The sequence below is a fragment of the Barbus barbus genome (genome assembly GCF_936440315.1).
Source record: "Barbus barbus genome assembly, chromosome: 40".
Classification (NCBI taxonomy): Eukaryota; Metazoa; Chordata; class Actinopteri; order Cypriniformes; family Cyprinidae; genus Barbus; species Barbus barbus.
In genome coordinates, this window is record NC_136718.1 from 6,092,326 (window position 1) to 6,107,875 (window position 15,550).

The following is a 15,550-nucleotide window of genomic DNA, read 5'->3' on the forward strand; positions in this document are numbered from 1 at the left end:
AGATAGTTGCCTTTTTTCCTTCATTCATCATTTTTTTCATATTGGGAAGAGATGTTTTCGATGCTCGAGAATGTCCTTTGGATATTGATCGTTGAGTCCATAGTTTGTGCTTTGAGTTGTCTGCCTTGCCTCTGAACCAGTTCTTTTTGTTTATAATGTTTGAATTTTGCGATGATTGAACGTGGGCGATTGCTGTAGTTTTGGGATCTGATCCGATGCACGGGGTGAAAAGTGATATCCTGTACAGTTTCAGATGGGAATTTGAGCTGTTTTATCATGAAGTCCTTAACTGATTTTTCGGGGTCGTCTGGGGTTTGTTCTGGAATGCCTGTGAAGACTAGATTGCTTCACGATTGTAAGTCCAGAATGCTCTCTTTCATGGTTTTGTTTTGTGTGACAGCGGAGGTGAGTTGAGCGATAAGAGAGTGAACGTAGTCCTTTAAAAAATTATTTTCTATGGTGAGAGTGTCTATCTGTTCTTGACTGAATTCTAAGCTGCGTCGTAGTTCTTGAATGTCCTTGTGTATTACTTCTATTAGTGCGGTCTTTGCATCCAGTCCGGAAAGTTTGTTTTCAATGGAGAGTAGAATGTCGCTTACCTCTGTGCAGCATGGCGGTTTAGGTGATGTGGATGGTGTTGTACCTGTGCTGGATAGTGAGTCTGGACGGGGTCTTTTGGAGTTTGGGGTGAGATTGCCTTTACTTTTTTTTTGTTGTTGTCTGGTGTGTCCTTGTTCATGGTGCTGTAGAGTCTGTTGTAATGCGTGTCCCTCAAGGTAATCCAGGTTGCAAAGCGTTATAGTCCAGTTTTGAAATGGAAGAAAAAATGCAAAACAAGAGAGAAGATAAAGAGATAGAGAAATAAATAAATAAATGAATGGAGTTGTTTAAGGTTGTAGTCTAGCAGCGGGGAGCCGCCATCTTAGATCATGCACCTTATCTCGCCCAAACTCTCGTGGTACGCAGCCTTCCCGCGCTCAGGTCTGTATTAAAATATGGCTAATGTTTTAGCACATATGATCTCTTCTGGAAGCTGCTTCCAACTGTGGGTGGCATAATAGCTAAAAGCGTATATCTCTGCCACAATTCTGCGCGTGAAAGATCATATTTTGAGTGTGCAAAAATGTGTTTTTGGACAAAATGTTTGTTTCAAAGAAGAAACTATTTGGTGCGCACTAAAATAAATTTTGCATGTAAAATATGTTTCTGGATGTGTGCAGACCTTCCTTTTTGCGCGTGCAATGTTTCACTAGCTTGCTCAGTACTCTCTAAATGCCGACGGCTCGCTTGCTCAACCCAACCCAGTGTTACAATATGCCATAATTCCAGCCAATCAGAGACAAGGCTGCTAAATTCTGATTGGCTGCCTTGACAACCAATTCCAACATTCCTTGCATTACGGACAAGAGCGGAAGGGGAAAAATACAGTGCATGCATAATTATTATGCAAGTTGATATTCTGATCATATTTTTTTCGAGCACATTTTACCAGTTCCAAATGACATCAATCTTAATAACTACTATTAATCTTGTATTTAATCATTTATAACTGATATATAATTATTCATGAAGGCTGGGAGTGAAAAATGTCTTATATTCAGGTGTGCATAATTATTAATCAGGTTTTCTTTTACAGATACAATGAGCCAAAAAAGACATTAACTCAGACTGAAAGTAAAAGAAAAAATATTAAATGCCCATGAGAAATATTTAATACTAATGCAATACTAGAAATTGCAAAGTTAATGCATGACCACTGGGCAGCAAATTGCTCAGTGGGTCAGCAGGGTCAGTCAAAAACATGTGGAGAAGAAAAGATGCATATTAACTGCAAAATGATTAGGAATTAAGTTGAAGAATTAGGTGTAAAATCACCACTGTGCCACCATTTTCCAGAATTGCAACGAGTCTCCAGAAGTACAAGGTGTCAGGTTCGCAGAGACTTATGTTAAGTATAGAATCCTAAAAAATTACCCCTACATAATAAGAATCACATACTGAAGTGTAGTAAAATACTTGAAGACTGATTTTGTCTGATTGTTATATTTTTGTTTATTATTTTAGACAGATAGAAGTTGAGAGCGCCTCTTGAAGGACCAGCACCACATCCTCTTGTACCACTTGTACCACTGTTTTTTCACAGAATGTATCTTCCAGAATCTGGCAGTAAGTTTTGGGAGTTAATTTTTAGTCCATCTCGAGATTTTATCTGTAGAAGATTACCTGCTTAATAATTATTCACAACTAAATAAGGTGTTTTTCACTTCCAGCCTTCATGAACAATTATAAATCGGTTATAAGTGATTAAATACAAGATTAATAGTAGTTAATAAGATTGATGTTGTTTGGAATTGGTAAAATGTGTTTGGAAAAAAAATATGATAAGAATATCAACTTGCATAATAATTATGCAAGCACTGTATATTTCCTCTTCAGCTGTCATCAGTAATGCAAGGAATGTTGTGATTGGTTGTCAAGGCAGCCAATCAGAATTTAGCATCCTCGTCTCTGATTGGCTGAAATTATGACACACTGTAATGCTGGGTTGTGTTGAGCAAGCAAGCTATCTGCATTTAGAGAGCACTAAGGGAGGGCATCAAGGGAGCAAGCTAGTTAAACATTGCACGCGCATAAGAGAAGGTCTGCACACATCCAAAAACTTATTTTAAATGCAAAATTGATTTTAGTGCGCTCCAAATACTTTCTTCTTTGCGAGATGAACATTTTCTCCACAAAACTAAGATCGCACTGTGCAAAACAACACTTTTGCTCGCTCAAAATATTGATCTTTCGCACGCAGAATTGTGGCAGAGATCTAACCCCATAAAAGCTGACTCCCCTTGTTTTGAGTGAACCCTTGGTAATTCTAACTCGATTCTAATGAGTGGTCTGTTAGGTTTATATTCAGTGAGCATATCTGCAATGTATTTAGGTCCTAGGCCATTGAGTGATTTATAAACGAGTAAAAGTACTTTAAAATCAATCCTAAATATAACTGGAAGTCAGTGTAAGGACCTGAGGACTGGTGTGATATGCTCAGATTTTCTGGTTCTAGTCAGAATCCTGGCAGCAGCGTTCTGAATGAGCTGCAGCTGTCTAATTGGGAAAGCCGATTAGCCTTAGATGGCTCCATCTGCCATCAGTGGTTAAATCTGAATGTTATGAAGCGACGAGAATAGTTTTTGTACGCAAAGAAAATTAAAATAATTACTTTAATCAACAATTCGTCTCCTCTGCGTCAGCGTAGTGCCATTTTGGAAAGTATCCGCTGGATGTGTGGTGCGGCTGACATAGAACAGTGTACGCAGTTTGATACCAGCGGATACGGTCACGAAGAGGAGACAAATTGTTGAATAGAGTCATTATTTTTATTTTCTTTGCGTACAAAAAGTATTCTCGTCGCTTCATAACATTCAGATTGAACCACTGATGGCAGGTGGACTATTCTGACTATGTCCCTCCAGTGCCCGCTACTCCAGGGCCAGTCTCTCCAGTGCCCGATTCTCCAGGGCCAGTCCTTCCTGTACCTATGCTGACAGAGCGCCCCTAGGAATTAGCGCTGCCTGAGCGCCCCCAATAGTCTGCTCCTCGTAAGTGCCCTCCAGTGTCTGCACCTCGCAAGTGCCCTCCAGTGCCTGCTCCTTGCAAGTGCTCTCCTGTGTCTCCGCTGGTCCCGTCCAGCTCTCCTGTTTCTCCGCTGGTCCTGTCCAGCTCTCCTGTTTCTCCGCTGGTCCCGTCCAGCTCTCCTGTGTCTCCTGAGTCTCTGCTGGTCCCATGCAGCTCTCCTGTGTCCCCGCTGGTTCCGTCCAGCTCCACGCCTCCAGAGCACCCTCAAGTGTCCGCGCTTCCAGAGCGCCCTCAAGTGTCCGCGCCTCCAGAGCGCCCTCCTATGCCTCCGCTGGCCTTTCACACAGCTTCATTCGCAAGCAAAACTTTTCAACTCGCAAACAAAAGTTTTAGACCCGCAAAAAAAGAAGGCAGGAAAGAGAGCAACATTTGTGGATTAGTGATGAAAAGTTTTTGAAGTGCACAAAGAAAAATATATATATTTTTAAAGATTTACACGCACTGCAAATTATTTTGTTTTCAATTACTTTAATTTTGAACCTTAAGAAGACTTTTTTTGCAAACTTTTATTTTTTAATTACAAAATAATTAGTTTTGCTCTCAAATACAGATTTTTTGTTTGATTAATAAAGACACAAAAATAATTCCATATGAACAGCATTCTAACATAGGAGTCTTTATTTTCTAGGTGGGTAAGAGCCAGGTGGAGGGTGGAGGAAATTGCATCGTCCGTAGAGCGGTTTGGACGGTATGCAAACTGGAGCGGGTCGAGTGTGTTGGGGAGGCTGGTTTTGATGTTGTGCATGACTAGCCTCTCAAAGCACTTCATCATGATTGGAGTCAGTGCTATGGGACGGTAGTCATTTAGACAGGACACAGGTGATTTCTTTGGTACCGGTATGATTGTTGTGGATTTGAGACATGTGGGGACGACTGCCTGGCTCAGCGAGGTGTTGAAGATATCTGTTAGGACATCTATCAGCTGTGCATGTTGTTAGGACCCGCAGCCTTGTGTGGGTTAATCCTAGATAGGGTCTTCCTTACGTCGGATGGAGACAGACAGAGCGCCCGGTCGTTGGGAGGTGTGGGCAGTTTTTGTGCAGGTGTGTCATTCTGCATTTCAAACCGTGAATAAAAGTGGTTGAGTGCATCGGGGAGGGATGTGTCAACATCACAAGCCTGTGGCGGGGGCTTGTAGTTAGTGATGGTCTGAATGGCTTGCCACAGGCTCCGTGTGTCTCTGCTATCTGTGAAGTGATTGTTGAGTTTTTGAGCATATGACCGTTTTGCATTTTTGATGCCACAGGACAGATTGGCTTTTGCTGTTTTGAGGGCTGCTTTATCTCCTGATCTGAATGCTTCATCTCTGTTCTTTAGCAGCCCACGAACCTCTGCTGTCATCCATGGCTTCTGGTTTGCACGTGTGGTGATGGACTTGGTGACTGTCAAATCATCAGTGCACTTTTTGATGTAAGCAGTCACAGTTTCAGTGTACTCATGCAGGTCTGTGTGGTTGTTGTAGGTAGCTGCCTCTTTAAATATGTTCCAGTCTGTGCACTGAAAGCAGTCCTGTAGTGCTGAGGTGGACTGCTTTCAGTGCACAGACTGGAACATGTTTCACATCTCAACCCGATTGAGCATGCATTTCACTTGCTGAAGACAAAACTAAAGGCAGAAAGACCCACAAAAAACAACAACTGAAGTCAGCTGCAGTAAAGGCCTGGCAAAGTGTCACAAAGGAGGAAACCCAGTCTCTGGTGATGTCCATGAGTTCCATAGTTAATGTAGTAACTGGCTGCAAAGGATTCTCAACTAAATATTAAAAATTAAAACATTTTATGCATGATTATATTTATTTGTCCAATTACATTTGGTGGAACTTCAATTTCATCTTAATCTTTGAATTTTTTATTGACCAATTGCCAATATAACATAAAATTTAGACAGCATCCCCAAGTCTTATTAGAAAGGGGCAATTTCTCTATTGCACCTAATGAGTCACTGCTGAGCAGGACTAGTCTATAGAGGTGTCACTGGTATTAACGATAACCATGATACTGTACTAGACTCTCACTTATAATGCACATCTGTGCCCCCCATTGGCTCTGAGATTGAGGGCCCGTCCACAAGGAGACGCGTTTAGCTGTATACAGTATGCAAACATTTTGTACCATATAGGCATTTCGTCCAGACAGATCCGGCATTTTGGGAGCCTGACCCAACTGTTTTTTAAATCCGGGTCCCAGAGTGGATAAATCTGAAAATGACACCCTTGCGTTTTCATATGTAGAGCCATCATCTGACATGATGATGTCATCACCCCACATCTCAACCCTAGTCAGAAACTGACTACATCCCGTAACAGCAGCAATAACAACAATGGCAGACTATATGCTTGTGTTCATGCTGCAGAAGCTACTGAGTCTATTAGCTTTCCTAAAGCAAAATCTTTTTGTGTGGTGTTGTGTTGGGCTTGTATACAGCACGCAAGGTTTATGCGCATGCAACAAGTCTTCTTCTCCTTTTTTAACGAGTCTCTGTGGCAGAATTACAGCGCCACATACTGGTCTGGTATGTATTGCTACATTGTTTTGAGTTGATTTCAGTGGTTTCGTGAGTACACAGATATTTCTTGAGACGACACTGCGTTTACGTTTTAATTTTTTATTTTTTTTTGGAATGAGGAAAACAAAGATCAGATAGGGAAAGCTCTGGCTTCATGTGGATGTGGCCTGAAAGCCAAGGCCGCGCACCCATCCAAGCCCTCCAGGACCAACTCGGCCCTAGTGGGAAGGACTTATTCAGTGGCTGGCAAGGCCGGCTCAGCACTTCACACAATGGTGGTGCTCAACTCCTCAGACCACTTGCTGCCTGTTTTCAGACTTGAGAAGCCATCCCAGTCATGTCAAGTTGGGTTCTGACTATAGAACGAGGTTACTTGCTCCAGTTCACTCGCAGAGCCCCTTGTTTCAGAGGTGTTATTCAAACTTCGGTACAGGACAACAATGCACATCTACTCCAGTCCGAAGTACAAAGTCTAGTAGCAAAATGTTCCATGGAGACAGTTCTGCCAGAGAACAGCATGTCAGGCTTTTACAGCTGCTACTTCCTCATTCCAAAGAAAGATAGCCAGCTTAGGCCCATCCTTGATCTCACACACCTGAGTTGCCTAATGAGACGCCTGTTCAGGATGCTAACTTTCAAGCAGATCCTCACGCAAATATGCCCAGGGGACTGGTTTTTCACCTTGTTATTTATACAGCATTTTATACAGTACAGATTGTGTCAAAGCAGCTTTACACAGGAAAATATTGTGCTGATAATGTAGGAGGACAATAGTAAACAGTCAATTTTCCATTTAAAGTCCGTTCATTGTAAATTTAGTGATGTCATCATCCAGCTCAGTTCAGTTCTCTTCAAATAGTGTCTGTGCAATGAAGTGTCTGTGCAATATTGGCAAAAAAAAAAAAAAAAAAAAAACTAAGCAAGCCAAAGGCTACAGAGGCAAGGAACCTAAACTCAATCGGTGACAGAAATGGAGAAAAAAAACCTTGGGAGAAACTAGTCTCAGTCGGGGGCCAGTTATCCTCTGGCCAGATGAAACCAGCATGATGTGGTTTAATTCCAAGCTGCAACACAATTCAGATTGTGCAGAGGACTCATGTGGTTCTTGTGGTCTTGTGCTGATTGCCGTTTTTTACATCCAGATAGCACCTCATCACAGACCGTTCTTGGAATTTGTATTCAAGGTGGTGGCTTATCAATATATAGTCCTGCCTTTTGGCTTGTCTCTGGCCCCACACACTTATACATGGTTGCAGCTCTTTATCATCTGATGCTGATGGGACTCCACATTAGGAATTACTTCAATGATTGGCTATTGTTAGCCAGATTGAAGCAGGAAATCCTCGCTCACAGGTCACTGCTGCTCAGCCACCTGGAGCACATCAGGCTCAAAATCAATCTAGGCATTTTCAGCAAACAGAGCAGCACTTTGTATGCTTCTGAGGCCACTCTAAAGGGCTACCAGTTACGAAGCAAAGATTATCCTGCTGGATAGTAGATGCTATAGGCCTGGACTACGATTCAGTGGATTTACAGTGTCCTATTGGAGTGAGGGTCCACTCTACCAGAGGAATGGCCTCCTCCTGGGCTTGGTCCAGTGGAGTCTCGATCGGAAATTTCTCTGTGGCAGGTGGCTGGTCTTTGCAGTCTACATTCACTAGGTCTTATAACCCTTCAGGCATGGATCTTGTCTGCCTAATCACCCCAATCCCCTATGTGAATGGAAAGGGTTCTCGCTGACGTAGACCCCAGCCTGGGTCTCATTATTTCCAGGCCTATTGTGCCCTGGACTATTGGACAAGTTGACGCAATGGGAGTGAACGTTTCAAAAGGGAACGCTCTGGTTACTAATGTAACCTTGGTCCCCTGAGATAATGGGAATGCTCTGGTTACTAACGTAACCTCAGTTCCCTGAGATAAGGGAATGAGCGTTGGCTGAATGATGCTTTGGGCAAACCCCAGTTTACTCTGACTCTGAAGCCTGATTTGATCATGTTTGTGTAGATGCACCAACCAATGGCGCTTTTTCCCACCAAAAGGGGAGGAGCTGATAGCTATATAAGCCAGCTTAGAGCGCCATATCATCATCATCAGTTCGACTGAAGTGACAGTCATTGATTCACATTCAGCTTATAGCACAGCAATCTATGCAACGCTTGTTCCCTTATCTCAAGGTATTCGCTATCGAACGGTCTCTCCCATTGTCTTATAGCTCTGTAGCCTGAGCTATAAGATACCTGAGCTACCAATCTGAGGTCTATTCAATACTGCCCTTACACTCAAAGAGGGAAATGAGGTAGAGTAATCAGATAGGATACACGCTTGCAAAGTGGGGACATCCAAATTGGAAAATCTACTAAAAGTCGATGGCGACGACCAGTTGGCAGGTGCAAAAATCTCACCAATAGAAATTCCAATAGACCACGCCCAGAAGGAGACCATTCCTCTGGTGGAATGGGCCCTTGCACCTATGGGGCACTATTCACCTTATTTTTCATGTAAACGCGGACGCCGCCATTTTCGAACTATAATGTGTCAGATTTCCGGTAAAGCACTTCCGCTAATATTAGTTGTATTGTGATTACGTAGTTTGCGTCGACTGTGTAGATTTTACAGGCTAGTTAACTTTTAATATGGACTACAGAAAGACTGGCGTACTTTGCGCAGTTAGGGGGTGTCATAATAGCTGGTTCAAACGTAAAAAATACCTTCAAGACATTTGTTTTGATCATAATCCATGCACAAGAGCTGAATGTGGATGTGTGTTTACACTATTAGTTGTTGAACTCCACTGATTTGACAGTGGTTCTAGAAATAATCAGTTGTACATTATTATTGTACAGTATTGTGTATATAAAACCACAAATTCACTGCTACTAATTTAGTAATTTAATCACTATTAATTTAATTTGATACATTGTGTAGTTGTTTTGAATTATTCAGTGTTGTTTCCTCAATGCACAGACGATTAAATATACTATTTGTACACGAATATTTTCAAGATCTTATATTACTTTTTTCTCCTTGTATATGCACACACACAAACACAAATCATAATGTCAAGATGCAATTTATTTTGATTCCCCCCCCACACACACACTGAAAATGATACAGTTTAGCAGTGCTAGGTAAATAAACACCAATTCGTCACTTTTTCAAAACTCATGGAACAAAAGGAAACACATATTTAAGTTATTTTATAACTTATTTTGGATGCTATTAATCCGACCTAATGCTGCACAGTACAGTAATCAGTTTACGGATAAGGACCAAAGAATTTCATTACTAATTTAAAACTATCAACAAGTGCTTTCACAGATGAAAGAGATAAAACATGTCATCATTTGCAAGCTGAATGCACATTTGCGCACTTTGACTTGCATTCACGTCTGCTTTTAAAAACACGAAAACGCTGTCTATTTCATGTACCAGCACTCGACCGACTTTTCCGCTGTGCAGGTACTGATATGCCTCAGTGCTTTTATAATTCCGCATCGAAGACCCGTCTACTCCGAGCGACAACACAAAATAATTGAAAATGTCCTCATAAGTTATGGCAGGCCACTTTTTCATTTCATCCTCCCACTGTGTTATACACCGCGGGTGTGGTAAATATTTACCATCACGGCGTTTAACAGTGTTCTCTGTGTGTTCTCCCCACATCGCTCCTTACTTACAAGGTAGCGAAACGGAAGTCTAACACATTATAAGGAAGTACGTCATCGTATTTACTTCCGCGTTGCAAAATAAGGTGAATAAGCCAGCCGCACCATAAGCTAGGGTTATGACCTCTACTAACCAGTGAGATAACCTCTGCTTCACAAAAGGCAGCCCTTTTGAGCAGCATATGAAGAATATATGAGCTACTCTGACTGTCTGAACAGATCAGAGCACTCAATGTACACCCTGGGTGCCCTAATGGGGCACAGTAGGTCAGGAACCTGTTCACCATCCTTCACAGGGGGTAACAGTCGTTGGGCCCAAACTCCAGTTAAGAAGCGCTAGCAGAAAGCGCTACCAACCCCACAGCTTGGATAGAGTGATGGGTTACCCTGATATAACATTGGTCCAGGCACCAAGCGGGGGACGGAACATGAGTTTTGAGCCAATATTGAAGGGGCCGCAGGTGTAGCAGGTCCAGACAAATCACAGAGGAGGTAGCCGACACAAAGCCAAGCGTCCTCTGAAAGGCTCTGAGGGGATGTGAAGTCCCCAATTTGAATGATGCCGCCAATTGCTGAATTCTCAGGGAACATTCTGGCGTATTTCAAGCTCACATTTGAATTGAGTCTATAATCGTCCCCAGAAAGGTAACTCGCTGTCTGGGATTCAAAAGACTCTTGGTTGGATTGATTCTCAATTAAAGACGCTCCAGGTGGTTGACCAACAATGATAATAAGTTCCCGTTTTGAACTGGCCAGTATCAGCCAATCGTTGAGGTAGTTTAAAATGCAGATTCCCATCTATCTCAGAGGGGAGAGCACCACATATATGCACTTCATAGAAGTGCGGCTGGCCAGGGAAAAGCATAAACGACAGGACTGTGTACAGATAGGCTACTCCCTCGGGTCTATGTGGATGTGACTGTAAGCGTCTTTCAGATCCACTTTCAAAAACTAGTCCCCAAGGCATATTTGCCTGAGGATCTGTTTCAACATTAACATCCTAGGAAGTATCGGCTATAAAAGCCTGACTCGATGTTCGCTAAGGGGACCATTTCCAAGGCCCCCTTTGCAAGCAGTGTTAATAATTCAGAATGGAGATTCTGAGCAGTGCTGTTCCATACCAAAGTTTGAATAACATCTCCGAAGCAAGGCGGCTTGTGAGCGAACTGAAGCGAATAACCTTGTTTTATTATATTTTGAATCCAACGTCCGGAATGGCTTTCCAAGCCATGAGCTGGGTGGCCAGTGCTTCTATTTTTACAGATGACAGTTTGCCTTGAAAGTGTAGGGAACTGGCATTTGTGTTTGCATTTGGGACTGCAGGGAGAGGAGAAATGCTCTTTTGAGTATGTGGGTCTGCTATCACAGTGGTTATTTGCGTGGGCACACGCTAAACTTGAAGGATGTGCCTGGCCGGAAAGTATCCACTGCTCAGACATATTCGAAGGAGCGGAGGAGAAGCGTGAGCTTTCTTCAAGGGAGTTCCAGCTTCTATCTCTCCTCTTCCTCTCTGCACACAGATCAGGGTGGCTTCTAAGACTGAAGAAAACGAGTAGATAGAGAAGAAAACGAGTAGATAGAATATAGAAAAAAGAAACCTAGTGTTTTTTTTTTCTTTTAAAGAAACAAGTAGATAGAATAGAAAAAAGATAGCTGGTGTAAAGAAAAAAATGTGATAGAAAAAAATTGTTTTTAGCCGTTTCTTGAAGATGGCTAAGGATTCAGCTGCTCGGATTGAGTTGGGCAGGTCATTCCACCAGGTGGGAACAGTTAAAATGATACCAAACATGAAGGGGAAAAACAACAGGTTCACAAGATACATGATATGTGGCATATACATATTCTTAATTAACTTTACGTGAAACCATTTGGGGGGAAAGAGGGAGAGGCAGAGAGGGCAGGGGGAGAAGGGGGTCGTAAATGAACAAGGAGAGTGGTGCTGTTTGCTGTCTTTGGAGATCCCTTCTCCAAATTAGTTTTATGGCTTTATTGCATGGCATCTGTCTTTGCGAGAGTTCCTGAGTTTTGGCCTCAGAATTACTTTTATAAGGAAATACATTCACTCCTTGCAAGATGATGGTCCTTCATCCAGCAAGAAATGTCTGTTAGACATATTTAACATCCCGTGGTAACTAGGAATTACTGAAGTGTCAGTCTGTATCCAACCCTTAAATGATCTGAGATGACCAAACACCTGAGAAGAGATGATGCCAACCCCTCTACAACATACAGAATTATCAAATTTTGCCACAAGTTAAATATATTAAGTTTCTACAATATATTTGAAACTTAATTCCCTGTAAAGCTGCTTTGCCACGAATTGTTTCGTAAAAAGCACTATACAAATAAACTTGAATTGAATGTTGAGATGTGAGCAGCTATCGTTGGATCCTCAGGATGGAATGAGAGGTAGAAGTGTATGAGTGTAATCAGCATAGCAGTGATATGAAAAGCCATGTTTCTGAATGACAGAACCTAGTGATGCCATGTAGACAGAGAAGAGAAGTGGTCCAAGAACTGATCCCTGAGGCACCCCAGTAGCTAGATGTTGCGACTTGGATACCTCACCTCTCCAAGAAACCACTGGAGTGCAGTTCCTGAGATGCCCTTTCTCAATAGGGTTGACAGGAGGATCTGGTGGTTGACCATATCAAAAGCAGCGGACAGATCCAGCAAGATAAGTAATAAAGGTTTGAAAGCCGCTCTTGCAAGTCTTAGGGCTTAGGGCAATTGAGAGCAAGGCAGTTTTGGTCAAATTTCCACTTCTGAAGCCAGATTGGTTGCTGTCCAGGAAGTTTTTCTGTGTGAGAAAGGCAGAGACTTGGTTGAACACAACTCATTCAAGTGTTTTTGCAATGAAAGGTATAAGGGAAATCGATCTATAGTTCCCTAAAATAGTTGGTTTAAGAGTGGGTTTCTTAAGAAGTGGGGTTATACGAGCCTGTTTAAATGTTATTAATAATTAATTCAGACTTATTCATGTCACAGACAAGTTTGGCCTGGAATACTTGGAGTACTGTCATTGCATGCAGTGCTGAGCCGGTCTGACCAGCCACTGCATTAGCCCTATTCTCCAGAGTGGATGTCATTCTGCAGGGCTCAGAAGGATGCACTGCAGTCTTGAATCTGCAGGTTGATGGCGGGCAGAGATGAGCAGCCACTGCCTCTTTGAGAGGAGGAAGCTTACTGTACCCTTTTTCCTCAGCGCCACCAACAGTGGTGAGAGGAAGGGTTAACACGAGCCGAGTAGGGAGCCCGCCGCGTATTGGTGAGCTCGTTGTGGACCGCAGGCTAATGGGAGGATGGCTGACAATGCTCCTTCAGGAACCATTCATCAAGCAGGCCTTGGGCAAGCTCTTCCGAGGCAGCCCATTCAAGGCTGAGATCCTCCACAGCCCTGGAGAGCACACAGGTGAGCTCGGTGTCCGGACTCAGCCGTGTAGACTTAGACAGAGAGGGAGCTTTGGACTCTTCGCTGGAACATGCCCACTCTTCAGCATCAGACGGCAGTCACCATCAAGAACATGGAGTCATTGATGCCAATGTCCACCTCGGAAACACAGAAGGAAACCAAGCTGCTTGCAGCCAATGAGGGGCATTTGTTCTTCCTGTATGAAACACACCGACGAGACGAAGTGATGTGGGGAGGGTGAAGCACGTGGGGCTGAGCCAGCGTGACATTACTCGAGCCCGGTGCATGAGCCCCGCTGCTATTTTATATTTTCTCCAACACTCCCCTACCTCAGGCTGCCTGAACCCATTCCCCGCTTTTCATAACCTACTTCTGAGAGAGAGTAGCTCTCTGAGCACACACTCTGAGTTCCTAACTATTGAGGGCCCATCTATATACAGTATATATACACATATACAGTATATTGTTTTATTCTTTTTTTTTTTCAGCATAGAAATGCTGTCTACCAAAGTGGGCAAACAGCTGGGTCACCCCACATATTCTTTAACTGGATGGCTGGTGACCAAGTTCATTGAGCAACATACAACCCAATGGCATGGGGCTGGAGCTCAGTCACGGGCCGGGCTTCGGTCTGCAGGCGGCGGTGCAGCTCCTGACAGGTCCGGAGGGAAAACTGCTCGGGGGGGATTACTCTCAATACATGCATGAGATGGCCAGTAAGCGCATGAAGGAGCAGATCTCCAGAGGAAAGGCTGTGCTGTATTACAGTGATTTGGTGGCCATGCCTATAGAAGAAAACACTGTTGACATTACTTCTGGCCGGATCTGAAAGCGGGAGCGAGAGCAGAATGGAGGTGAGAGGTGAGATCTCGAGAATTTGAGTAATTCAATAAAATGTCCAAATCAACATCTATGATTTTGTATTTAAGATGGTAAACTTCATAAAAGAAATTGATGGAAATGGAACTGTTTTATTGAAAAGGTTTATTTATTTTATTGTTTATTTGTTTATTTATTTTTGAACAGTATTTAGTATGCCATTATCTAGAGATGCATGAACTCCACAAGTTCAAAACCACAGTACATGATATCATCCAAAATGAATTGAGAATGAAAATGTGGTCTCAGATTGCTGGACACGACTGTATGTCTTTTTATTATAATTTTAGAATTTATTATTTTCTATCCCTGCAGGTGGTATTATGGTTACAAAACTCTCAGACTAGACAGTGTTATTAAAGCTGTTAACATGACAGTACTCACTGGAGACAAATGGCGTCCTGAGGTCTACATGGAAGCACTGCAGTCCTCTGGATTCACTGATGTCCGAATGGAGAATAAAATAGATAAACTCTCACATTTCAAGCTATTTTTGCCACTGCTGTTAAGTAAAATTCCTATGTAATGTATTGATGTGTAATAATACTACACACTTTCTCAGGATTGTGTTGGAAATAAAATTAAGCTAACAGGAGCAAACATTGCCAGTGATTGACATTGTATACAATATGTCTGCTTTAAAACAACATTTCACTTCTCACATTTAATACAAATTAATAACATTTCAGTAAAATAATCAATGATGCACATTTCAAATTATTACCCAGACCATGAAATCCTAAACCTAAATAATTTAAATGTGACCGTAAAGAAGGTTTTAATTTATAAAGCTCTAAAAATGTTACTGACTGGTGCTTTAGTGCATTTTCTGCAAATATGGAAAACATAAAGGGTCTCAATTAAATATGTGCAGTTTCATATGTTTAGTGGAAATTGTCACGTTTACTTCCTGTTTGCACCATGAGAAGATGGCTGCATCAAAGCTCCAAAACAAAAGGCCAGTAGTGTATGTTAACATAAAGATGTGACAGATTTTTGGTACACATAATTGTTAAGGTGTCTAGTATTAATATATGAATTCACAATTATTCAGTTTTGTTGAGTGTGGACAAAAAAATGAGTAAACATGTTAATGGCAGCAATAGTGACCAGTGGGATAATAACTCTTTTATTTATTTTTTTAATGTTTTTTTGTATCTTAGTATACCTATTTTTTTTGAAGTCTTTTTAATTATAATTATTTTTCTATGTATAATAGTAACCATAGAATGTGATGAAACTGTTTAAAATGGGTTAATAACTGTATATATAAGAATTGTGATGACTGCAGAAATAATTTAATTTCAGTTCACACATTCAGTCCCGCCGCTCCCTATTTGGCCGCTAGCAGCAGCCCTGCACACATCATCCTACCGTTCACAGTTGTGACCAACCATAAAACACACACTTTTCCATAAAAAAAAAGAAAAAGAAAAAAAAAGATTATTTCAAGGCGGTACTA

The 15,550-nt window shown here is 42.0% G+C and overlaps 1 protein-coding gene and 1 pseudogene across 2 annotated transcripts in view; both read left to right on the top strand.

The window, feature by feature from the left end:
• LOC306859737 (uncharacterized protein) overlaps positions 1 to 15,550 on the top strand; it is a 708,874-nt gene that overhangs the window by 584,987 nt on the left and 108,337 nt on the right. The gene's annotated exons all lie outside the window — the stretch shown is intronic.
• On the top strand, positions 13,805 to 14,601 carry LOC306860060 (annotated as a pseudogene). Its single transcript has 2 exons — positions 13,805 to 13,968; positions 14,404 to 14,601. The product of its transcript is annotated as an uncharacterized misc_RNA (transcript).